The sequence below is a fragment of the Athene noctua genome, chromosome Z, assembly GCF_965140245.1.
Source record: "Athene noctua chromosome Z, bAthNoc1.hap1.1, whole genome shotgun sequence".
In the NCBI taxonomy this organism is placed as follows: Eukaryota; Metazoa; Chordata; class Aves; order Strigiformes; family Strigidae; genus Athene; species Athene noctua.
In genome coordinates this window covers 35,359,132-35,384,968 of record NC_134077.1, presented here as the reverse complement: position 1 = coordinate 35,384,968, position 25,837 = coordinate 35,359,132, and positions in this window count along the sequence as shown.

Sequence of the window (25,837 nt, the reverse complement as noted above, 5' to 3'; positions counted from 1 at the left end):
TTTCATACTAGGGAGGAACAAAATACCTAAACCCTGTTTATGTCGCTGACCTTACAAATAATAATAAAGAACATTGTAGGATAAAATTTTGAAAATTAGCTCCTTAATATTTAGAAACCTACTTCCATTTACATTTCTTGAGCAGTGTTACCTACAGGCCAATGCAGTTTCACTTTGCCCACACAAAACCTCTCACATGCAAATGATGCTGCCAAGAAAGTACCTATGCAATCTTCACAGAATCACAGAATCATAGAATCATAGAATGGTTTGGGTTGGAAGGTACCTTAAAGATCATCTAGTTCCAACACCCCTGCATAGGCAGGGACACCTTCCACTAGACCAGGTTGCTCAAAGCCCCGTCCAACCTGGCCTTCAACACTTCCAGGGAGGAGCCGCCCACAAATTCTGTGGACAACTTGTGCCAGTGTGTCACCACCCTCACAGTGAAGAATTTATTCCTTATATCTAATCTAAACCTACCCTCTTCCAGTTTAAAATTTTTACCCCTCATCACTACACTACCTGAGAAAGGCTCTTCCCATCTTTCCTGTAGGCCCCCTCTAAGTACTGTAAGGCTGCTGTAAGAGAACCCAGAACCTTCTCTTCTTCAGGCTGAACAACTCCAACTCTCTCAGCCTGTCCTCACAGGCGAGGTGCTCCAGACCTGTGATCATCTTCATGGCTTCCTCTAGACCCGCTCAAGAAGGTCTACGTCCTTCTTATACTGGGGATCCCAGAGCTGGAGGGGTTTCACAAGAGCAGAGTAGAGGGTGAGAATCATATCCCTCGACCTTCTGGCCACACTTCCCTCAATGCAGCCCAAGATACTGTTGGCTTTCTGGGCTGTGAGTGCACATTGCTGGCTCATAGTCAGTTTTGCATCCACTAACACCCCAAGTCCTTCTCCACAGGGCTGCTCTCAATTCACTCATTGCCCAGCCTGTATTTTGCATGGGATTGCCTTGACCCATGTGCAGGACCTTGCACTTGTCCTTGTTGAAATTCATGAAGTTTGCATGGGCCCACCTCTCAAGCCTGTCAAGGTCCCTCCAAGGTCCCTCTGAATGGCATCCCTTTCCTCCAGTGTGTTGACCACACCACACAGCTTGGTGTCATCCGTGAACTTGATGAGGGTGCACTCAATCCCACTGTCCATGTCTCCAACAAAGATGTTAAACAGCCAACACCAACCTTGAGGAATGCCACTCGCCACTGCTCTCCACCTGAACATCGAGCTGTTGCCTGTAACTCTTTGAGTGTGACCATTCAGATAACTCCTTATCCACTGAGTGGTCCATCCATCAAACCCATGTCTCTCCAATTTAGCGAAAAAGATGTTGTTCAGGACAGTGTCAAATCCTTTGCACAAGTCTAGGTAGATGACATCAATTACTCCCCCCTTGTCCACAAGCACTGTAATGTCATAGAAGGCCACCAAATTTATCAGGCACAATTTGCCCTTAGTGAAGACTTGTTGGTTGCCACAAATCACCTCCTTATTTTCCATGGTCCTAACATATTTTCCAGGACGATCCACTCCATGATCCTGACATGATCTTATGTGTTTACAAAGTAAGACTAGTTTGAAAACCTTTCAGGATGTAATCCAGAAAGACACTTTGATCAAGATAAGTTCATGTGACTTGTTTTTGTGGTTTTATGGGTTTTCAATGCTAAAGCTTTTGTTAACAGCACAGCTTTGAAAATACTTGGACTCAAGGGGATTTTATCAGGAAGCTATACTCAGGCAGCGAAGAAGTCATAATAATGTCTGCCTCCCCTCTGAAGAAAAAAAAAAAAAAGTATATAGAAGGTTGGGGGGGAAATAGGAAGAAAAAAAGCACAAAGCCTGATAATAAATCCCTTTTTTTTAACACATTAGGAACAGAAAACAAGCCAGACACTGTGTGGTCAAAGGCTGATAAAAGACAAGAGAAAAAGACCAAGTCAGAGCAAAAAAGTTAAATGAATGTTTTAAATCCCTGTTTCATCTTGGAAGAACTTGGTTCCTGAAACAAAATCTTTTTTTTTTTTTTTTTTTTTTGTTTTTTGGAGATGTACTAGGGGATTAAATGGTTGCAGATTGAATTGATATAAAAGACAGTACAGAATAAATCACCAAAACAAGTAGTAAAAAATCATGACGATTTGTTGAATTTAAGGGACCTCAAAACCCAAAAAGCTGAGCTAGTAAGCTGTATTATGTAGTCTCATGATTAAAATTGGCTTAGTGTCACAGAATTAGAAGATGGTTAATGCAATGTCAGTTTTTGAGGAGGTTTCAGGAAACCATGGCAATGACAGACTACTTGTATGAAAAATATTGCTGGGCTCTCTTCTGAAAAAGGAACTATTGTTTATATGAATAAACAGTAGAAACTAAGGAAGAGTTAAACAGATTTTGCCTTGAAAAACTGTTTGTCCTGGTTCAGCTAGGATAGGGTCAAGTTTCCCCATCAGAGGGAGAGGGGGAAGGGATCTCCAGCCGGGTTATTCATACCATGCTGGCGTCAGGTCCAGGGGCGGAGCCTTTTTACTTTCACTTTTAGTTTTGGGGGTTGCAACTCATGCGGCGGGCTTGTTCCCTGACCATTTTGCAGTTATTTCTCTGTATATCTTTTGTCTTTTTCACTGTTATTGCTGTTTATTGTTGTTATCATTGCTACTGTTGTTCAGATTTTTTATCACACTGTTGTATTAAATTTCTTCTTGTTTTAGCTCCAGTTTGTGCCTCACTGCCAGCCCGACCGGCTGAGGGTGGGGAAGGGGCAACGGCAACGTGCTCTCCGGTCCGGGCAGGGCTTAAACCAGCACGCTGCTCTAGTTCTTTGAAGAAGATTGTAAGCACATACAGAGGGGACATACAGTTGATATGCTCTGCTTGGATTTCTAAAAGGTATTTGACAAGGTCCCTTCTCAAAGGGTCTTATAGTAACTCAGCTGTTGTGTCATAAATGGGAAGACCACCATATTTTTGATTAACTGACTTAGAAGATGGGAAGTAGAGAATGGCAATAAATGGTAATACAGCAGCAGAACACATTTTCAAGTGATAAACAGAGGAGGGCAAAGAGTGTGTGGAGGATTATTAGGAAAAATGAAGCAGATCATTGTCACATCAGTTTATAAAGTCATAGCGCATCCATGCCTCGAAAACTCTCTTCAGTATTTGTTTCCTCTTCTAAGAAGTGGTAAAATAAATTAGAAGAGATAGAGAGACAGACTACAGGATACTCAAAGGTATTGAATTGCTTCTGTATGAGAAGTGACAAAAATTGGCTAAGGATCTTCCTTTGCCCTATGGAAAAGGGTATCTAAGGATGTTTTAAGAGAATCCCATCAAATCATAGGTGGAATGGAGGTAAATAGAGATGCATTATGATTTGGGGAGTTTCTTTTGTTTACTTTTTGTCCCCTCTAGTACAAGAACATGCCAAAATCAGATGAGTTTATCATGCACCAGATTAAAAATAGGCAGAAGGAGGTGGTTCTCTGCAGTGTGTAGTGAATCTATGGAAAGCATTTCCAGAGGATGTTCTAGATGCTGAAAGTATATGTGGGCTCAAGGAAAAACTGGACAAGTTTGTCAAAGATAAATTAATAATTCAATATTAATAGAACACACTTCTAATTCACAAAGGAAATCAGTTAGGAGAACAGATTCATGATGGTACTCTTTCCTAGACATCTGTTGGCTACTGTTGGAGGCAACATCCTGAACTAGATTGGTATATGTTGTTGAATTTGTTAGATTCCTTGGTTCTGGAGGGTAACTGAAAAATACAGCCTCAAATACAATAGCAAGGGGAATTGAATTGCCCTACTTTGGAATTATTTTGTGGCAGGACATTGAACATATTCAGAAAGTCATACTGCGGGGATTTTTTCCTTTTTGTTTGTTATACCATGTTAAAATAGGGGAGCCAGTAGATGTTCTACTGTAATGGGTTAATCAGTCTTTTTGTTAAAATAATCTCTCAGTAAAACATTAGACCTTAAGATGAAATGCCCTGTGAAGCTTAGGAAAAGAAGTAGCACAACACCTAGATGAAGCCTTTAAAATGCCTTAATAGAGTATGTCATATCAAGAGAAAAAAAGACAACATTCATGGGAGCTTCTATCAGAGGACCAGAAGCTTCCCAGCTGCCAGAAAGACAGGAAATGGTAGCAATAGCAGTGGATCTTGCTTCCATGTCATACCTTCCATTTTCTAAAGGCATGGTGGTATGTACTCTGCGTTTATCTAACACAGAAACTGGGACTGCTGTGAAAGGAGTCTGGCCCAGAAGTTGTAGTTATCCATGAAAACAATAGATGTCATACATGATCAGATTACCTGCCAGAAGGATCTGATGAATTGCCATCTGACTACGCCTCCGTTATTCATACCTTACTCAGAGCATTGCCTACCTATGCATAAATACTGGAAGCATGCTATGCCTTGTATATGAAATAAGAATGAATAAAGTCATATTCACATAATTACAAGTTAAAAACCTTCTAAATATAGTTTCATATTTGAAATCACTTACCGTTTGGTCACATTCAAAAATAATCTCTTAATGGACATTAAGATTTGGATTAGTTAGCTACCACGTCACAGAATCATAGAATCTTCTAGGTTGGAAAAGACCTTGAAGATCATGAAGTCCAACCATTGACCTAACACGGACAGTTCCCAACTACACCATAACCCTCAGCTCTATGTCAACCCAACTCTTAAACACCTCCAGGGATGGGGACTCCACCACCTCCCTGGGCAGCACATTCCAGTGTCTGACAACCTGTTCTGTAAAGAAATGCTTCCTAATATCTAGTTAAACCTTCCCTGGCACAATTTGAGGCCATTACCTCTTGTCCTATCGCTTGTTACTTGCTTAAAGAGACTCATCCCCAGCTCTCTGCAACCTCCTTTCAGGTAGTTGAAGAGGGCGATGAGGTCTCCCCTCAGCCTCCTCTTCTCCAGACTAAACACCCCCAAATCCCTGTTCCCTCAGCTGCTCCTCTTAGGACCTGTCCTCCAGACCCTTCACGAGCTTCGCTGTCCTTCTTTGGACACACTGAAGTAATTCAATGTCATTTTTGTACATTTGCCACCCTCCAGTCCAATGGGACCTCCCCAGTCAGCCATGGCTTCAGGTAAATCATGGGCAGCGGCTTGGTGAGCACATCTGCCAACTCCCTCAGCACCCTTGGGTGTAACCCATCCGCTCCCACAGACTTGTGTGCATCCAAGTGGTGCAGCAGGTCTCTGACCACCTCCTCTTCAACTGTGCTGACCTCATTCTGCTTCCCCTCCCCATCTCCAGCTCATGAGGCTGGGTGTGCAGGGAACAGCCAGTTCCACTGCTAAAGACTGAGGCAAAGTAGGTGTTGACCACCTCAGCCTTTTCCTCATCCTTAGTTACCATGTTTCTCCCTGCATCCAGTAAGGGAGGGAGATTTTTCCTAATCCTCCTTTTGTGCGTTTATAGTTAGAACTGACACACGGGAGTTTACAGTTGGAGCTGACTGGAAAATAGTGTATAATCCCTATTCACTTTTTTGAAAGAAAAACTTTCTGATACTTGTTATTTATTGGCACAAATATTGGGGGATTTTCCTCAAAACTGGGTTGAGTGGCATTTTTTAGCTCTATAAAGTTTGTACTGTGTTTTTGAACATCACTGCTTACTGCTTATTTCCCGTGAACAAGCCAACACTTGTGTTACAACAAAATAAGAATTCACAGTGCAGTAAAATGTGAATCAGATGGGAAGGACATGTCCCAGTTCTCCTAAAATTAGCATACCTATCAAATATCTCTATATTTATGCACGTGTGTGTGCGTGTGTGTATGCATGTGATTTCAAGAAAATTAAAAGGAAATTTATGTTTCCCAAATTCTGAACAGCATTAAGAGCAAGATTTATCATTTACAGTTATTACAGGACCATTTTATTGAGATCTTGAAATGTGACTAAGCTCCCCATTATTGTTTCATTAAAATAGCATTTGTATGAACAAATTGAACAATTATAAATCTGATCTCTTTGTACATCTAGTTTCCTAATCTGAATGTACAGACATTTGGCTGCAGACACAAATATTTCCCCTGCCAGATACATGGATTTAATGCATATGCATGCAGCATTTCTGTACAAGAGAAAGACATTTACCTTATGATTATATCTATTCTGATATGCCTGTTGAATGATTAAGGGGGTCACACTATTGACTCTGTGGTGTGTCTGCCTAGGGACCATACTAGCAGAGAAAGACTGGAAATATATGTTCATTCCTTTTTAAAAGTATGGGAACTGTTTTGACTTAGAATACTTCTGCTACAGCTCAGATGAGGAGGCGTGCCTGTGACTGTCATGGTGTAATGTCTTATTCCCTGAATGCCAGATTTCTGGAAGAGCTATTCCCAATAGCTGTAGATGATGACATTTCAAAATTCCTTAATGAAGGAGATTCTAATGCCATAAGAAAACTTTAATACTGACTCAGAAAAAAAAAAAAAAAAAAAAAAAGGAATTTTTCACAGAAAGGAACAATTCTGGCTTGATTTTTCAGAAAACAAGACTAAACAACACATTAAAAAATGCCCAGAGAAACCCCTGCACTGAAAAACAGTCTCAGGAGATGGTAGACCCTTGGCTGAACATGGCTCCTGGGGATATAACAACTATAAAATTGCCATCAGAGTGTTTGGTCAGGTGGTGGAAAGCCCTGAGAGGACATTTCAAATGGGAGCTCTCAGGATAGCAGACTCCTTTCACCCTTCTGCAAAACCAGTCATCTGAACTAAATACTTCAGATAGAGATGGAGGCTCCTGCAGCTCTTCACTTTGGGAGCCTAGATTACCTGAAGATCTCAGCTGGCAATTCATCCGCATGGTTGGGTTTCTTTGCATCCATAAGGACTCAGCCATCCCCACAGCCCAGTGGCTGAGATGGCAGCAAGCAGGCAGGTGTCTTGTGGAAGTTTATTGAAAATGAAATGTCTCTGTGAAACCTTCTCGGTTCAGTGTCTCTACAATTTCTGTGAAAAACTGTTCACTTGGAAAACTCTGTACCAGCTTTTTCTGTAGGCTGTAATTTGAGTGAATTAGAAGTGTACAGTGAGAACAACAGATCACAGGGGTGAAAGGAGCAAAAGAAAACTGTTGTTGGGAGAACAGCTTTAACAAGGAATTCAGATAATGTTTTCTGTGTTTTGTTTTTCTAATTTTGTAGTTTATGTTCTCCTCTATTTTCGTTCATGCATCTCTAAATATAGATCAGTGCTGCAAAGCAGACAAGCAACATGAGTTATATTACAGATCACAGCTTACTTTTGGGGATTTTTTTCAGTCAGGCAAGAGTTTGGGTTAGCTAGTATATATTTACAGAGCACTATTGGCAGTTTGTATTAAAAAAAACCAAAACAAAACCAAACAACAAAAAACTGAAGAAAAAATTCCAAAACAATACCCAATTGCAATGTAGATGTCTAAGTGTGAAAAACATCATGGAAAACATTTTTGAGGAGGCTGTTTAGAGAACCTGCCACAAAACTCCTGTCAGGGTTTGTAGAATATCCTTTGAAAACATGGGCCTGCATGTTTTGGTATCAGCTTGACCAAATGCTTTCTATAACAATGTCATAGGAGTCACAGATGATCAGAATAAAAGATGTATCTGGGTGACTATATAGACACTTCTTTTTGAAAGTTAGCAGTGTTAGGAAAGTTGTCTTCTTAAAAGCTCAAGCTTTAAATATGTACACACTAATTACAAACATTTGAGGGAGAAATAACTTTAAGCTGTTTTACCTGGAAAAGATTTGGAATAGTCAATAAATTACCTTTAAATGGTTAATCTGTTGCAGGTGTGCTTGCACTTATTTAGTTTACTTTGCAGAATTCATCCAGCTTCTAAGCAATGCTGGCTCCCAGCTTGCAGGCTCTAGCTCCAACACAGGTTAAGAGCATGGGTTTTATTATGAGTTTCCTTGGCAGCAAGCAGGTAAAAATGAAACCCCGAAGCCATTTTCCCTTGTTGAGAGAACCCCCTAAAGGAATTCAGAGGAAATGGTGCTGTTTGTCTGGCACAGTTGCCAGCAGTCTAGTGTCTCAGCAAGTAATACTGTAGTCACTCAGTAATTTGTGTGTTTCATGCCTCAAAAGGTTATAAAGGTCTTGTATGATATACAGCAATAGCAAAGTTATTAAACAAAAGGATTAAATATATGTTAATGCGTGCAGGAATTCATCTGGATCATGTGTTGCCTATGCAGTATATATGTTACCTATGTAACAGGAAATACAGATCAACTGCTTCAGTAAGAAGAGATTTGGATTTTTTATTTTCCTGAAATCTTCCACAACAGTTGTGTTTATAAAATACTGCAATACAGAGTTTGCACTGTTTTAAAACAGGGCTAAATTCCAACAATAATGCATGCATACAGTGTTATCTGAGGTTTTTTTAAAAAAGGGACTGTATGACTACATCTCTACGTGTCATTTAACCTACATATTTTAATAGATTTCAAGGATGGAAGGAAATAAGCTGATGTTATGGCTGGCAGTATGACCAACCCCAGTGCTACCACTAGCCCATGAAATAGTGACACTGCCCCTCTAACACAAACTTCGAGCAATGCTGAATCTGCTGTGGGGCTGGGCATATCTATATATCAGCAGAGCAGCCTAAAGAGATGAAGAGTCTGTTTTTCTTCTTCTTGTGGTTTAACTCCAGATGGCAACTAAGCACCACACAGCCTCTTGCTGTGAGGGTGGGGGGAGAGAACAATAATTAAAAAAATAAAAGAAGTAAAACATCACTGTGTTATCAACATTATTCTCTTACTAAATCCAAAACACAATACTATACCAGCTACTAGAAGAAAATTAACCCTATCCCATCCAAAACCAGGATATGTCTCAGCAGTACATAGCTGAGCACTTTCACAGTCTTTGTATGCAGGCAAGGGTAAGCTTACCCAAGCCTTCATAACACTCTGCAGAAGGTGAATGGCAGCAGGTACTGAGCCATCATGCAGACTGAGTCTCCAGTTCCCAGGATCTAGACAGCTTTAATGTAGGTGAGATTTGAAAGACAAAAGCCTGCTGGCCAGTGTGCACACTGAGCTCAGCTCTTATGTACAGTGTAAGTCATTTGCATAATACACACTGAATTCATGCTAAAGCCAGAAAAGTGGATGGAAATACGGTGGCTGCAAATTCTAGTGTACCAAAATCTGTGTTTACCTTGGTAGCAAAATGTAACTCAGGCTGACCAGTGCTACCTTCAGCGCCATCTGGAGGCAGGGCTCCTACGAGACCTCAGGTAACTTTGTAGCTGCTCTTTTCACAGCAGAGCCTTCAAGAAACGAAGACAGCAGCAGTGCCATTACTTCAATAGACAACTCTTTAGGGGGATGACCTTAAACAACAAGAAAACCAAGAACTCCATACACACTGCTTTTTATGTGACCGGATTTCTCCCATATACTGGAAGTGTTTATTGTCCTGCATTGTACCGCATTCTGCAATGTTATAAAGGTCTTATTTGTAGCTGGCAGTGTCTTTCGTGCAATGATGGGTTTCTCCAAGAATTCCTAACTGCATAACAGTTTCTCTAGACTCATTTTAAACATAGTTTTTAAAAATGTAGGCTCAAACCTATACCAAAGAAAAAAGTATAGAAGTATTATTAGTTGCCTAATAATATCAGAAAAATATTGCATATAGGATAGAGTCATCTTCATTGTCACTATATCATAACAAAGGTAACAGCAATTAATATCAAAAATAATGAAGCCTGTGCTTCTCTTTCCATATAGAGTAATGTGCTATCTGCATGACTGTAAGAGTTAGTGTATGGCACAATTGTGGTAATTCTGTCAGCAACAAATGTGTTAAACATCTCTTCCATGAAAGGATTCTATCTAAATCTAAATATTTAAATACAAGAAAGTGATTTGCCCTAGAGGTAAATAACATTGGTTTTTAAAACTAAGCCTTATTTCACACATATTTGTCTGATCATAACTTGCAGCCACTAGCTTTTGCTATAGCTTTGAGAATGATGCTGCCTGCTTCCACAGATGTGGTCCTGATGTTTGAGTCACATCAAGGAGAGGCAGTGTGGTGTAATTGGCACTACCAGACTGTGTACAATCCAAGTATAACTCAGGCACTCTCCTCTGCAGAGCTGCCAGTCTGGTGCCTTTCACAGGAATTCAAATTTGCTTTAAATCTTTATTCAGAAAGAAATCATGGTGCTGGGACTGCACAAGTGAAAATGCATCAGAAACATTACCTGTCTTTCACAGTAGTGACTGGGGAAATTGTACTGCCTGCTATCAAGTGGACTGTTTAAAAATTTTGAGAATATTAATATCAAAAGCAAAACTACAGCACAAGCCCACTTAGTGCTGCAGTTCATACACCATTTCTTGTGTTTCAAATTCATACTAACACTGTTAAAGAGAAACACAGAACTTTTAAAGTGTTTCACAGAGAGAATCACCCCTTGATTTTTCCCCCGTGAAATAATGTTTGATTTTCTCTCTCAGTTTCTACTGAATTTCTGAAAAGCCATTGTAGTTACGTATGGTTTGCTCTTGTCCATGCAAGACTAGCCCAGACACCCAAGAATTCATGTCTAATTGACAGTTCATTGTCACTTGCTTTACCCCATGCCTTAAATTCTGTGTAGAGACTGGAGGTCTTTCTCATTGTAGAGGTTTACACAGAAGTATACCTGTACAGCTATATTTGGTTCCTTGTAGAGACACTCAGCTTTGCTCCAAACAAAGCAGTATCAGAAGATGGATAGCCCCATCAGTGAAATATTCTCCTTTATCTAACTTTATGGAAGCCATAGTGAAGTGCTGAACTAATGTGACCTTAACATCTCCAGTACACAGAGCATCTTGTTCTGAGCTAACTTTGTTTCCTCCACATTATGCCATGTACTCAGCCAGATTAACTATAAACTAGCAGAGACTGATCTACAGTTTGGATACAGATTCCCAGCATTTTTAAGCTCATGGCCTGCTTGTAAAATGAGACATCTTTTGATTCTGTTTAGCTTCGATCTCCTTCCTTCCTTCCTTGACTGTAATTGAACAGCTTGCTTGCTCTTCTCTGGGTCATACTTAACTGTGAAATTTTTAGAAGTCAACTATTCAATTTTCAAAATCAAAAGTACAAGATTTTTAAAGATAGATATAAAATGTCCTGTTTCTTACCATCTTCTCCCTTGTGAAGGTAGGATACCTAGTAATTTTTAAAATCTATCCATATCCTAAATAGATAGACCTGTCTTGAAAGGTCTCTCATACTTATTTGACCAGGAAAGGTTTGCATTTTAACTGAGAAGTTGTAATGATATTTAATTTGCTGTCAATAAGATCGCAGAAAAGAAACGTGTTTTACAGCCACTGGAACAAAAACTCGAAGAAACCTAAGACTTCTGGATTTCTTCCACTAAACCAGATAATATTCTTTCAAAAGTTATCTAAATCTGCTGAAATGAAAAACCAGGGGGAAAAAAAAGTCAGCTATATTTCTGACAGATTGATAACACCTGTGTCTGGTTCAGCAATGACAGAATAAGTGAATACAGGGCACCTGAAATGTTCTTTCAGTTTGAAAATTCTGAGTCAAAACTTCTAGATGTTTCCAAAAGGAAAATACTTTTTGGATATTGTTTTTCACAGAACTTTTCTTCAAATATAACAAATGTTCACTTTTTTCCATGACAACCTGAACTACCCTCCAGTCAGTTCAGGTGGCTGTCAGTTACAGAACAGTTTTGTGTTATCTATCAAATGTATTTCTGGGCTCAGAAACGCCAAGATTGTAAAGCAAAGTATATAAAACTATCACTGGAGATCATGTTTTTTACAGGGGAAGTAAATTTGGGATAAGAATGTGATGAATTAAATTATAGCAAAGAGAACTAATAAAAAGAGTTGAGCAGTGGTGGGTTAGAAGACTGAAAGCAGAAAGAAACTGCCAGATGCAGAAGCTGAGTTGCTTTGAAACAGACCTCAAAGATTTTCACTGACAACTTGAACTATCTCTTAACAGCCATGTTTGAAGGAATATAATATCGAGGAAAAATCTGTACATAAAGTTAGTAATATAAAGCCCTTTCTGTTACTGGGTGGTATTTTTTCCTGTTTTGATTTGGAACTGAGCTCATGTTTGATCCCTCCAAGAAGAAACCTGGGAAGTTCAAAGATAGTGACTGGCTAAAAATAACAACCTAGGAACAAGTAGCCCTCATTTTTATCTGCGCTAGTTATAATAACATCCCTTTTTAGAGCCTAGAAGCTTTTGAAAACCATATGCTTGTTTCCAGCTTGCTGACATCACAGAAACGTGGTAGGATGCCTCACATGACTGGAGTGCCACAATCGATGACTACAAGCTCTTCAGAAGGGATAGAGTGGCCCTGTATGTTAGAGAATGCTATGACAGCTCAGAAATCAAGTATGGTGATGACGGGGTTGAGAGTGTTTGGGTTAGGTTAAGGGCCAAGCGGTGAGGTGGAGGAAGCTCTCTATAAAGTTGGGAGAAATCTTATAGTCACTTGCTGTTGTTCTTGTGGGGGACTTTAACCTCCTGGGTATCTGCTGGGAACACAACACAGCAGAGAGGGAACAGTCCAGGAGGTTTCTGGAGTGTGTGGAGGATAACTGCCTCACACAGCTGGTGAGTGAGCCGACCAGGGAAGGAGCCCTCCTGGAGCTGCTTCTGGTGAACAGGGAAGAGCTTGTGGGGGAGGTAAAGGTTGGAGGCTGTCTAGGGTGCAGTGATCATGAGGTGATCGAGTTTTGGATCCTTGGAGAAACAAAGAGAGAGGTTAGTGAAACTGCCACCTTAGACTTCCGCAGGGCAAACTTTGACCTGTTCAAAAGACTGATTAACAAAATCCCTTGGGAGGCTGCCCTGAAGGAAATGGGAGTCCAGGAAGGCTGGACATACTTCAAGAGAGAAGTCTTAAAGCCACAGGAGCAGGCTGTTTTCATGTGCAAAAAAAACCCAAAAACCACAACAGGCGGGAAAGGAGACTAGTCTGGCTATACAGGGACCTTTGGCTGGATCTCAAGATCAAAAGGAGAATCTATGACCTTTGGAAGAGGGGGCAGGTCTCTCATGAAGACTATAAAGATGTAGTGAAGTTATGCAGGGAGAACATTAGAAGAGCCAAAGCACAGCTAGAGCTCAACCTGTCTACAGCTGGTAAAGATAACAAAAAATGTTTCTATAAATAAATAAAAAATGTTTCTATAAATTTGTTAACTGCAAAAGAAGGATGAGAGAAAATCTCCCTCCTTTACTGGATGCAGAGGGAAACATGGTAACTAAGGATGAGGAAAAGGCTGAGGTACTCAACGCCTACTTTGCCTCAGTCTGTAGCAGTGGAACTGGCTGTTCCCTGCACACCCAGCCTCATGAGCTGGGAGATGGGGAGGGGAAGCAGAATGAGGTCAGCACAGTTGCAGAGGAGGTGGTCAGAGACCTGCTACACCTCTTGGATGCACACAAGTCTGTGGGACCGGGTGTGTTACACCCAAGGGTGCTGAGGGAGTTGGCAGATGTGCTCGCCAAGCCGCTGTCCATTATTTACCTGAAGTTATGGCTGACTGGGAAGGTCCCATCTACGAGAAAGGCAGAAAGGATGTTCCATGAAACTATAGGCCTGTCAGTCTGATCTCAGTGCCAGGGAAGGTCATGGAGCAGGTCATCTTGGGTGCCATTAAAAGTCATATAATGGACAACCAGAGGATCAGGCCTAGTCAGCATGGGTTTATGAAAGGCAGGTCCTGCCTGACAAACCTGATCTCCTATGACAAAATGACCCGACTATTGGGCAAGATATAAGCTGTGGATATTATCTACCTGGATTTTTGAAAAGCATTTGACGAAGTTCCCCGTAGAATTCTCATAGAAAAACTGGCTGCCCATGGCCTGGATGAGCAAACAGTCTGCTAGATCAAGAACTGACTGGATGGACGGTCCCAGAGAGTGGTGGTCAATGGAGATAAATCCAGCTGGTGGCCGGTCACAAGTGGTGTTCCTCAGGGCTCGGTGTTGGGACCATTTCTGTTCAACATCTTTATTGATGATCTTGATCAGGACATAGAGTGTGTCATCAGTAAGTTTGCAGATGACACCAAGTTAAGCGAGAGTGTGGATCTACATGAGGACAGGGAGGCTTTACAGAGAGACTTGGATAGATTGGATCCGTGGGCCAATGTCAACGGGATGAGCTTCAACAAGGCCAAGTGCCAGGTCCTGCACTTGGGCCACAACAACCCCCTGCATGGCTACAGGGTTGGGCAGGTGTGTCTGGAAGAGAAGGATCTGGGGGTTTGAACTGACAAGCAGCCGAACACGAGCCAGCAGTGTGCCCAGGTGGCCAAGAAAGCCAACGGCATCCTGGCTTGTATCAGAAATAGTGTGACCAGCAGAAGTAGGGAGGTGACAGTCCCCCTGTACTCTGCACTGTTGAGGCCACACCTGGAGTATTGTGTCCAGTTTTGGGCACCTCAGTACGAGAGAGATCTCGAGGTGCTGGAGCGAGTGCAGAGGAGGGCAACGAAGCTGGTGAAGGGCCTGGAGAATAAATCCTGTGAGGAGTGATTGAAGGAGCTGTGACTGTTTAGTTTGAGGAGAAGGCTGAGGGGAGACCTCATCACTCTGTGCAGCTACCTGAAAGGACATTGCAGAGAGGTTGATGCTGGTCTCTTCTCACAGGTGATTAGTGACAGAAAAAGGGGAAATGGCTTTAAACTGCAACAGGAGAGGTTTAGACTGGACCTTAGGAAAAAATTTTTCACAGCAAGAGTGGTCAGAGAGTGGAATAGGCTGCCCAGGGAGGGGGTGGAGTCACCATCCCTGGATGTGTTTAAGGGTCGTTTGGATGAGTTGTTGGGGGATATGGTGTAGGGGAGAACTTTGTAGAGTAGGGCTGATGGTTGGACTCGATGATCCCAAGGGTCTTATCCAACCTGAATGATTATGTGACTCTTTGACTTCAGGGTCTATAAATGAATTTGGGAATGCCTTCTTCAGCAGCTTGTACATTGCTTGATCCAGTTCACAAAACTTAGAAAAGAATCTACTTGGGGCAATGAGAAATCTGTAACCAGCCAGTCCAAGATAAATCTGTGGAGTTTTCCAAGCAAAGTAGGACAAAAAAACCCTGTAAAAGTTAGCTCACTTTTGCCTGTGAGGGCCAGTAATGTGTTTTCTCTGTGGTATATATCAGGAAAACCAGTAGCTTGGGAGGAAAAAAAAGAGTAAACATGTTCCCTTACCCAAAAAAGTAATCGAAAATATGTTCATTTTTGTATAATTTGTCTTTTTTGCCAAGTAAGCAGAAATAAGTATGTTTTGAATTATTTAACAAGAAATTCAGATTTTTCTGGGCTACTTCACACCCAGAATCCCACTTCCAATACTTACATAAATTCCTAGATAATCTATACAGTATTCATATCTTTTGTTTTAGCTATTCTAGAGAGAAAAAAGGTCTCCATACATTTTACTAAATTAAATTGCTGGTTACTGGTATTAATCTGCGGGTTTGGAAAAAAATAAAGGAGGAGGGAGGGGTGCGATTAAAACCATGTATCATTGCCTACTTTCATGGAGAGCAAAATTTCTTAAATCTATTTTGAGAAGGTTTCTTTTCAAAGAGCTCACTAAGCTTTATGTCCCATTTGCCTTTCAAAGTCAGATTATGTATCAGGTTGGATTTTCAACTGGTATAGTTTTCTGGCCTCCAGGGCACTCATGGTAGTTTAAACCACCAAAGGTCTGGCTCTCAATCTTCCATAAAGCTGTGTTTACATCAGTGAAATTGAGAGGACATTAGTTTCATCATTAGAGTATTATTTCTGATTATATAATTTAAAATGCTCAAATATGTCCTAGGGTTTATAGGAGCAATGGTAATGTTTAATGCCTTCATGTGCCAAGCCTTACTTTCTATAGTACAAAACAGTTCCATATATTTTATGGCTTTGTGATAGTGTCATCTATAGGAGGCTCAAAATCACTGCTGGACTTACATCATCTTTATTACAAGGGTCAAGTGCAGTAACAGGAAAGCTAATACCTGACTTTGAAGGACTTTTTACTAGTTGAGTTGGGTTGGGTTTTTTTAATATCTTCAAGGACAACAATTTGCAAGAAGCAGCCTGAAGAAGTTAGGGTATACCAGTTTTATACAGCTTTGTGTGACTTCAGAATTTTTCTGTCTAAAAAAAGTTGTGCTTCCCTTCCTAAGGATATGGATGATAAAAGAGCATGTGACAAGTATACCTATTCATGTTACACAATCTAGAGAAAACATGTTTGGATTTCGAGGAAAATGTGGGGAAAGAAAATAGTGAATAGCAGTCAGTTGTGTCACTGGCTATTCCCCTTACACATGACAGAATCTGTTGCAATGAAGATAACATTTAAAAGCCAACAGTGAGACCATAGTGGCCACTGGAAGTTTCATCAGTGTTTCCTGAGCTGCTGAAGGGAATTTCTTTCTTCCAGGGCAGGAAGGAAGATATCAGCAACATGACTGAGCCAAGTATATTACAGTGATTTTTGACTATGAACACCGTTTTTGGTTTTGTTTTGTTTTGTTTTGTTTTTTAAATCCACAGGGGCAGATATCCAGTCTGAAAGAATACAGCATTTTGAGGACTCATGGTGAAATTTGACCTCAAATCAGAGCTAGGGTATAATGACACAGCACAGCCTCACTGCTGTCTCCTCCTAAATGTCTTCGGTGGGATCCTGAGGCATGAGATCAGTGGAATCAGGAACTCGTCTCCTTTTCTGCCAAGCACTGTGGAAGCAGTTGGACCATCTTTCTGTGCTGAGACCAAATGTCAAGAGATGTATTAGAAAAATTGCTAAAACAGTGTGCTAATTGTCAACTTTCTGTCAGCAAACCCAGAAGTAAAGGTAGAGCAAGTAAAAGAGTACTGGGCAGGAGGTGCAGGACTTCCAGCTGAACAAGATTCTGGAAGATCCCATGATTAGCATTAAATTCTGAAAATGTAAACCAAGTTTTGTCTCCATGTTGTTTCTTTTTCCATGTGTAAAGCAAGAATGATGGAACTTGCCTCCTTTGAAAAGTACTTTGACAATTATACTACACAGGTGCTATGTATTATCAGTAGTAATAATCCTTTAATTTATAATGAAATAGATTCTTCTATAATGAAACAGTGCTAGTTTAGAACTAATGTCAAAGTTTATTCGAAGTGTCTTCAAACATTCCCAGGTATGTTGCTATTGTTGGGGGAAAACAAATTCTTAAATACTTTCTAATTTCTGTTTTTGTGTCTGTAATTGACACGGTGTCATTTCCTCTTCTGCACAACCTCCAGCATTCTTTACTTCAGGCTATCTGAAGTGCATAAGCATAAGAAGTCCCTTTTGACCTTGGAAATATTTTCACTTTATGCTGAATGCAAATTGCTACATTCAACCTCAGAGGCAAAAGTACTTTTATGAGCACCTTTTGTAGGCCTTGATTCTGTTTGGCATATCATCTAGAAAATGTCATATAAAATGTTTTGAGTAAAGGAGGACCATCTGCAGCTCTGAAACAAGGGATGGATGTGTTGGTTATAAAATAAAAGCTAGTTACCAATGATACACAAATTTCAAATATTTCATATGAATTTTCATATTCATATTCTGTGAATTTGTCTGAAGTCTCTACAAAAATATTCAAATACTTTCAGCCTATAAAGGCAAGATTTTGATGTTTTTATATGGAGTGTGGGTAGTATTTTACTCTACAGATAATCTCATTGATGTAATAAACAAAGGTAATCTCAGTATGATTCTTAATTTTACCAGAGGCTCCTCAGGAGATTTCCAGAGTATTTTTTGAGAACATACTGTTTTTTTCTACATATACTGAGGTCAGTATCCCATAGAATACCTGTGAAAATTACGTCTCCATTATGTACTCAAACATCTAAGTATTAGTGTGATGCATAGTAAGAATATGAATAGAGCATCATATTGAAGGTGATTATCCTTGCATATACAGCTTCTTAAAATGGACCTGAGCTGATGTTGACACTTAGGAGCCAGATGCATCACCATTTTAAAATATTTATTTATATATATATAGGTATATTATATATATACCACATCATCATAGAAGAGTATATTATTACTATGGAAAGTCAAAGTTTCTCTCTCCTACCCTGTATCTCACCTGTTGCAGTGCTTGTATATCCTTTGCTTTCTGTTTTAACTCACAGGTATTTTCCTCTTTTCTTGCTAGTAACATATTTTGATAATAAATTGCTTTCAGTGCTATATCCCTCTGCTGATTGCTGTGCTTTGAAATGTTTCAGTAGCTTTTCAGTTATACAGCAATACAAAGCCCTTTAAATTCTTATTACTTAAAAATAGGTAGAAAGATTAAAATGAACTGACAAAAGCAGAAATAGAAAAAACTTGAAACAGAGAGCCAGATATAAAAGGAAGCAAGTTTAGAGAGACTCCTTTGTAGACAGAATGTGTGGATGTTTTTACAAACATGTGTCTAGTGGTGTCTCTGTCTTTTTCCCCTTTAAAAAAGCTTGTTAGTGTGGAAAGTTACCCTTTCACTCATTTTGCCGGGCTATGTGTAAAATAGGAAAAGATGTTCTTAGAATATTCATCAATAATCAGTCACTTGAGCTTCAGTACTCAGTGTGTGCTTGTTTTGAGTTCATCATTACTGGAGGGAAAAACATTTTCCTATTGCAGTTTTAGATTAAAGGTATTTGGTTTAGCCCTATAAAGAAAAGAAGACTTCAGATTATTTCTTTCCATGTGGAAAAGATAGAGTTAATTATAAATCAGATATTGTCACTCAGCAGAAGATAAAACTAAATCTGTCATCTTGTATGACTGCCTTCTTATCTCCACATGAAAACGAAGGAGAGAGCGAGCTGTCTGTTTGCTCAACAGTAGTCCATTTGAGAAAAGGGGAACTCACATTCAGTAAATACATGTCAAACAGTAATGCCAGAAGGCATTTTCAAGCATCCCAAATAAAAGAAAAGGGAGACCCTAGACTGATGTAGGCAACATTGCCATAAACACAATTAGTATAGTCGAATCAATACTAGAGAAATGTACCTTAGGACCTTAGTTGTTCAAAAAGTCTGAACTCCGAGAAAGGTTGTCTGTTGCAAACAAAAGCATAGTTTATCAAAATTGCAGTGTGACAATATAAGTGTTACAGTCCATTTATTATATTTTCAGTTTTGCTACCCTCACCTGAAGATTTCTTTTAAGGTTAACCCTAAGTGAGCAATCCAGCTGAAGATCCAAATAATGTCTTCACCTCCTACAGTCCATTTCATTTTTGTCTCACATCTGTCAATGAATGGGAAGTCTTGATTTTGTCACTGATGATGGTCTACTCACTGTGACAATACTTGCAGTAAATATAAATTAATTATTTTACTTTAAATATGCTCATTATTCCAGAGTTTTAGTATAAAACACCCCTGGGGTTTAAACAGATAAAGGTGAAAATTTTGTCACTAGTTCCATAAAAAGGTAAAGATTTGGGGAATTAATGTATTTTATTTAAAAAAAAACTTTTTTGTTGTTTTTAAAAGCATAAAGGGGACAAGTAATACCATGCAACAGACTAATCTGTGTTCACCCAGGATATGTCAGTGCCTTGCTTTTGTGATTTATGTTGCTTGAAGAGGTAATATAGAGAAATATTCGTTGCTTAGATCTTGAAAGAGAATGGAAGCCTCATGATGGGATCTATGGGAAAATTATCCTGTAAAAAGATTTTGAAAACTTTTCAGTCTGAGTAATTCTGAAGGCAAAGGCAAAAAATGACTGCACAATATATTTTTGAATCTGGGAATAATGTTGCCTTTAACAAGGCTGTTTAGAACCCTGACAAAGGTAGAAGAATCAGGGAAATTCTGAAGGTTTCTAGTTGAAAATAACTTGTGGACAATATGGACTGTATTTAAGGAAGCATTTAATATATGTTTATGCAGTAAAACAACTTCTATATGTGAAAAAATATTGCTTTCTTAGATAGACAAATCTCATATATACAATATAATAGAAGTTAGAGGTGAAAAAGACTTCATTATATCATTTTCTCTGTCTCCTTCCAGTGAAATAATTTTAGAAAGCTGTATACGGTTTGAGCTTTCTGAATGTCTGTCAGCCATTTCAGACCCATGTCAATAGTGTTTTTCCTTAAAAATTCAATTTTATATTAGCAATAGCACTCTACGCTGTAGTGTCTTTTTTATGAAATAATGTTTTTTAATCTTCTTAGGTGATTACAATCACTAACCTTTCAACTTTGTGCCTTATATCAGCACAAAAGTTTTGATACTAGATTTCCAAAAAAAAGCACTGCCAGAATTGCTTTGTTTTATTATCATATATTTCTAAAACAGCCATCACTAACATGTTCAAATGTATCCAACATAGGATTTCTCTCAAAATGGTAGTAGAGCTGTATAACCTCTTCTGTACATATTTTTTTTAATAAAAATGTCAGATATTAAGTGCTCTCCAGACACCACAACCCTTGCTAAGAAAATGCTTTACTGGGAGATATATGTACTAACTTGCCTTGAAAATGGTAAAATATATATATGTGAGATAGGAAAGATTAAGCCTTTTATCTTCAGAAGGAACCCACAGCTACAAAACTTTCCATATTATATATTTATATATACTTGCTCATTACGTGTATGTCCTTAAAGGGTTAGCCATCTGAGCACCCTTGCTTTTCTGCACACAGCTGAGAAATTGCAGGTTATTAGTAAGGTGCATAGTCCTCCAATTGCTCAGGATTTGATAAACATAAATTTTAGAAATTCATATAACTATGTAGGCATATAAATGGAGATTGGGCCTCAGTCTGAGTGCAGAACTGAGTAGGCAAACCTTTCCTGCAAGCACATACAGAGTATACTTTCTGCTGCAGGGAGCAGCATGATCTGTTGGAATCTGGTGGGCAGTTACTGGGTTGATTTTTCAGATAATTTCAATCACAGTACAGTAGAGAAGTCTACCTTGGCTATGACACAGGTGATATTTGTGCCCTGGGATGACTCTAGGGTAGACTTCAATTCAGCAGAAAATGTCATGACTGCCATTGTTCTTTTCAGCCTCTGTGATAGTCTGAGAGCCAGACAGACTTCACAGCTAGTACCTATCTGAAAGTGAGCAGATTAAAAGTCTCATTCCATTCAGGCAACCAGTTTGGAACAATACAGTTTGAAAATACTTCTGTTTATCATCTCTTTTGTATTGCAGCTTGATGTACTTTTCAAGATGCAAGAATCGGTCTGATACAGTGCTACATTATTAAGAAATTTGAATATTATGAAACATTGACATTCATTGCATGTGGAAATAGGGTACTGAACCAGGGAGCCTGCTGACACACTGTAGGGGATAGTCTGAAATTTGCTGCCTGGAGAGTCATAGGGACTTGAAAGTTTCCTTTTGCCACCACAATAAAAAAGATTTTGTTTTCCTCCTGCTGTCCTCTCAGCCTGTGTCACCTAATCATGTCCCTACATTTTCAGAAGCCTGGCAGGTAAACAGCATCTTGGTTTCTCCTTTTCTCAGCCTGGAATACACTTTGGATTTATTTCTACTGTGGAATAAAAGGTAGGTAAGTTTTTTCGGCATGCTGCAGATGCATATGTAACAATATATGGAAGACCAGTCTAGAAGTACAATCCAGTGTTCTTTCTGGTCTTGATTTCTGTGAATCTAATTTTCTGCTGAAATAAACCTAAACATATATCTAGAAGCAGAAAGACCGTGTGCTATCTGTGCGGTTTTCTCAAATTATTGGTCAAAGTTACCATATGATTATAAATTGTACAAGAAAGCTTTGTTCCAGTCGTTATTCTCACTGTTGCCAGCGTCAGTCAGACATGACTCCATGTAAAGTCACCCAGCATGAGACAAACCAAATGAAATCAGAACTGACACTGCAAGCAGTGGTTAGTTAAGGTATGGATAACTTGGCTAGGTTATTTGGGGCTTCTTGTCTCTATGCCCATTCTAAATCAGGCCTATGATCTTCAACAATAAACAAGAAACTGAATAGCTTATACCAGTCTCTGAATACCTTTTGGCAGTGTCACAAGTATTCATATACGCAATCAAGTAGCAAGGTAAATCTTGTCACGTGTCTGCAGTTCTGTGAGTTTGTGCCTAAGAGTACAGCTTTTTCAGGAAATTGCTTTCCCAGTGTTTTGCTTTTCCCTTCCCTGCAAGGACACTTCTATAATGATGCTCATCACTTGCACTCATTCTGCAGGCAGCCATGCTGAGCAAATGGCTAGATCACTGTACAATACAAAAAAAAACGCCAAAAAACCCCAACAAAACAAAAAAATCCCACCACACGTCACCTCTGATAATCTTCACAAATGGTTGACAAGAGCATCAAGTGACATTTCCCTTGTTATATGGGCATCATAAAAAAGTCCAGCACAAAACAAAACATTCCACTACTCAATTTGAGAAGCAAATTCAAAGTTGTATAATATCTCATTTGTGTCTCAAGTGTTCCTGTATCTATTTCCACTTGTGACATCCTCAGCATTATTACTTCTTTGGGAACTTGAGTATAACACAGTTAAAGGCATTCAGAAAAAGCAGACTAGGTGCCATAAATTGGGTTGGCTTTGTGATACAATTCCTAATCTAAGTATTTAATACAGTGTATAGATTTTTAGGACAAAAAAAGTATCTATCAATGTCTCCATTTTATACTTCTTTTACTACAGGGTTTAGGATTTATTCTGAGAGATTATTTTCTTCTTTTGCTGAGAAGTTTGTGTCAAGAAATTTCATCCTCCAGAACTGTAGCTTAATCTGTTATTTGTGAAGCATGTAAAGTATTCAACCTTTGCAGCACCATTAAATCAGGTGTGCATGTCGGCTATGAGCAGCAGTAAGCAACAAAAGAAGAAAAGTTATTTTGTGTGCTATTTAAACATCTTTAGAGTTTAACACACCACCCCCAATTTTAGTGTTGATGATGAAAATTGTTTCTAGGAGAAGAAATAGAAAAATTTCAGTAGAATTCCCCTGCACCCCCAACACAGTTGAACTTAGGAGTTTTGGTTACAGAGACATCTGTGCTGTCTGTGAATGAGATAGTTTGCCTACAAACATGATCTAGTTCAAGAAGAACGAAGAATGTGTGCCAGAAGGATTATGGCCTTATCACCACTGTGCTGTGTCCAAGGTACCATGTCCTTTTGAAATATTTTATGCACCTCTTCTATTTCAATTAGCACATCCAAAGCTAGGTAAGAGATCTCCCAACAGCTTCAGCACATCATTTATGCGTTCTTGTAGTATATTTCAGCTCACAGATTTTTTAAACAAGAAATCAGTTTCTGTGGCTTATTCTGTGATAAAGCGGAGATCTAATTCTAATGTCCTCAGAACTTGTGTCATCATTCACATCTGAGGAAAGTGCATATTGCCATTGAAACATAATGATGCACAATCGCGCCAGGTATGATTGGCTGTGTGAGACACACAACAGGGGGCAGCCAGTCCCAAGGCCCTGTCCTGACACACGTCAACTTACGTTGCCTCTTTGACTTCAGTGATATTGTTCTTTGTACTATTATGCATGAATAGTCCCTCAGTCTTCATGGAAAGACAAAAGTCTTTATCAAAATGGATCTCAAGGGAGCGCATAATTACTATAAACTAAGACCTGAGTAAGTTCATAGTTTAATGTTTCTGTTTATGCTGCATGATATAGCACAATAGTACAGTCCACATCAGAATTAAACACTTGGTTTGATACCAAGTTACTGGAATTACATTGGAGCCAGACATTTTCCTTCTAGCTTTGAAAGGCCAGAGTTAGACAAAGGTTGATTGCTTTGTCTCAATCCAAAATGAAACTAGTTTATCTCATAAACAGAAACTAATTTGAAACTTATTTCTTTGCTTCACGTTAGAACACAGTAGGTCGGCTTTATGATTTGAGTAATTTTATTTTGTATTATTAAACTGATATTATTGGAGTCACCTAGTGGTCACTCAGCAATGGAGACATTTCTCCATGCCATTATGTTTGGATTTAGCTTTTCTGACCTTTATAGGCTATCTAACAGAGAGATAAAGCTTGACACATATCTTATTGTGCCAGAAAAGATATACAGTAAAGACAAGCTGCAAAGAGCCATAGTTTCATAGCATAAATATTTTTTGCCTCAGCCAGGTTGGAAGTTCTCAGTAATTCACAGGAACAACCTTTAATCTACTGTTTTCCCTGGATACCACTGAGGGCTGGTAGGAGGGGAAAAAACTCATTACAAAGAGCATGTTTTTCTCTACTGGAGAACAAAGATGGGAGGCAAAGGATGTCAAGGATTGGTTATCATTTGTCATTGGCTTATCATCTTGAAAACCGAGCTTAAATCTCTTTGCAAATAATAGTTTAAGGGTATGCTAGCAATTTTTTAAATTTTGTAGTAGGCAGAAAACAAAATCAGAGACACTGGGTAAGTTATTTTAAAAAGGTACTGCTTGTTTTAATATGTTAGCAAGCTCTGAGGAGATACTTATTCCCTACCATGATAAAATGTCTCATCCTGGTCAAGTTCTGAGGTCCTTCTATAAGACACAAATGAATGTTTTCAGGATAAAAGATCATTTCTAAGGCTTTGTCACAAGTCTTGGAAGTCTTGTTTGTTCTCTTTGCTTGTGCATCAAAACAATTGCTTATATATCTTAGGTGGAGAGAAGAATAAAAGGAAAGAGCAAAAATGTCAAATACAGAGAAAATGAAAGGAATAGAAACTGCAGATTCTTTTCTAGATGAAATAAAAATGTTATTTTGTATTTACTTGCTTTCATGTTATGGTTTCTTGCTTTTAGTGTCTTTAGGCACATTTTCATTATTCAGTAGAAGGAGGCATGTTTGCCAGTACCAAAACTGTATGCTTTTCAATGCTACTAAGCAATGAATGTCAGTAGCATTTATGGTTACTCCAGTTACTGTAGGCTCTATAGGCTCTATTAGAAGAGACAACCATGACAGGGATTTTTAGACAATATAAACAAAGACAGCAAGAGTTAAAAGCATACTGCTTCAGACCATGACTTCTGATTTCTCAGAGACTCATTCACAGTGCTATGCACACCCTTGAATAGAAAGTCATGTCTCAGTTCTTAAGAAGAAAGGCTCCTCCTAAACAAATTCTTAGCATGGTGTTTCGGGTGCATTTCAGGAGTTCCCAGAGTGTTTTAGATAAGTGTTGCAGATAACAGACACTTGAAGAAAAGCATCTAATAGTGTATTTATAATCCCTAAGTCATGTGAAGTTGACATTAGAATTGGACTGGTGTATAGAACAGAGAGAGGTGAAATAACAAGTTATGTACAGGACAGTCTGCTTTGGTTCTCCTCTATCATGCAGGAAGTGTAACCTCAAAATCATCATATTTGTTCTGTTATCAATGGAGTTTTCATTTTAAAACTATAGAGACAATTCACTGAACACTTTAGAAGAGAAAGTCTTTAGTAAGTTACTTGTATCTGAAGATCTGAAATGCAAACTTTTGAAATGTCTTTACATTAGTGCAGTATTAGAATTTCACTAGTACTGTACAGTGTTCACAGCAGAGTTAATGAAGCTTTTGTTTCATACATTGTTATCGTATTTTTATTCCAATATTTGACAATTCCATTTCATGTTTTTAATATACGTAATCAGTTTTATTTTAATAACATTTAATTTAATTCTAATATCCAGTCTTTCAATTACTGCTCATGTTA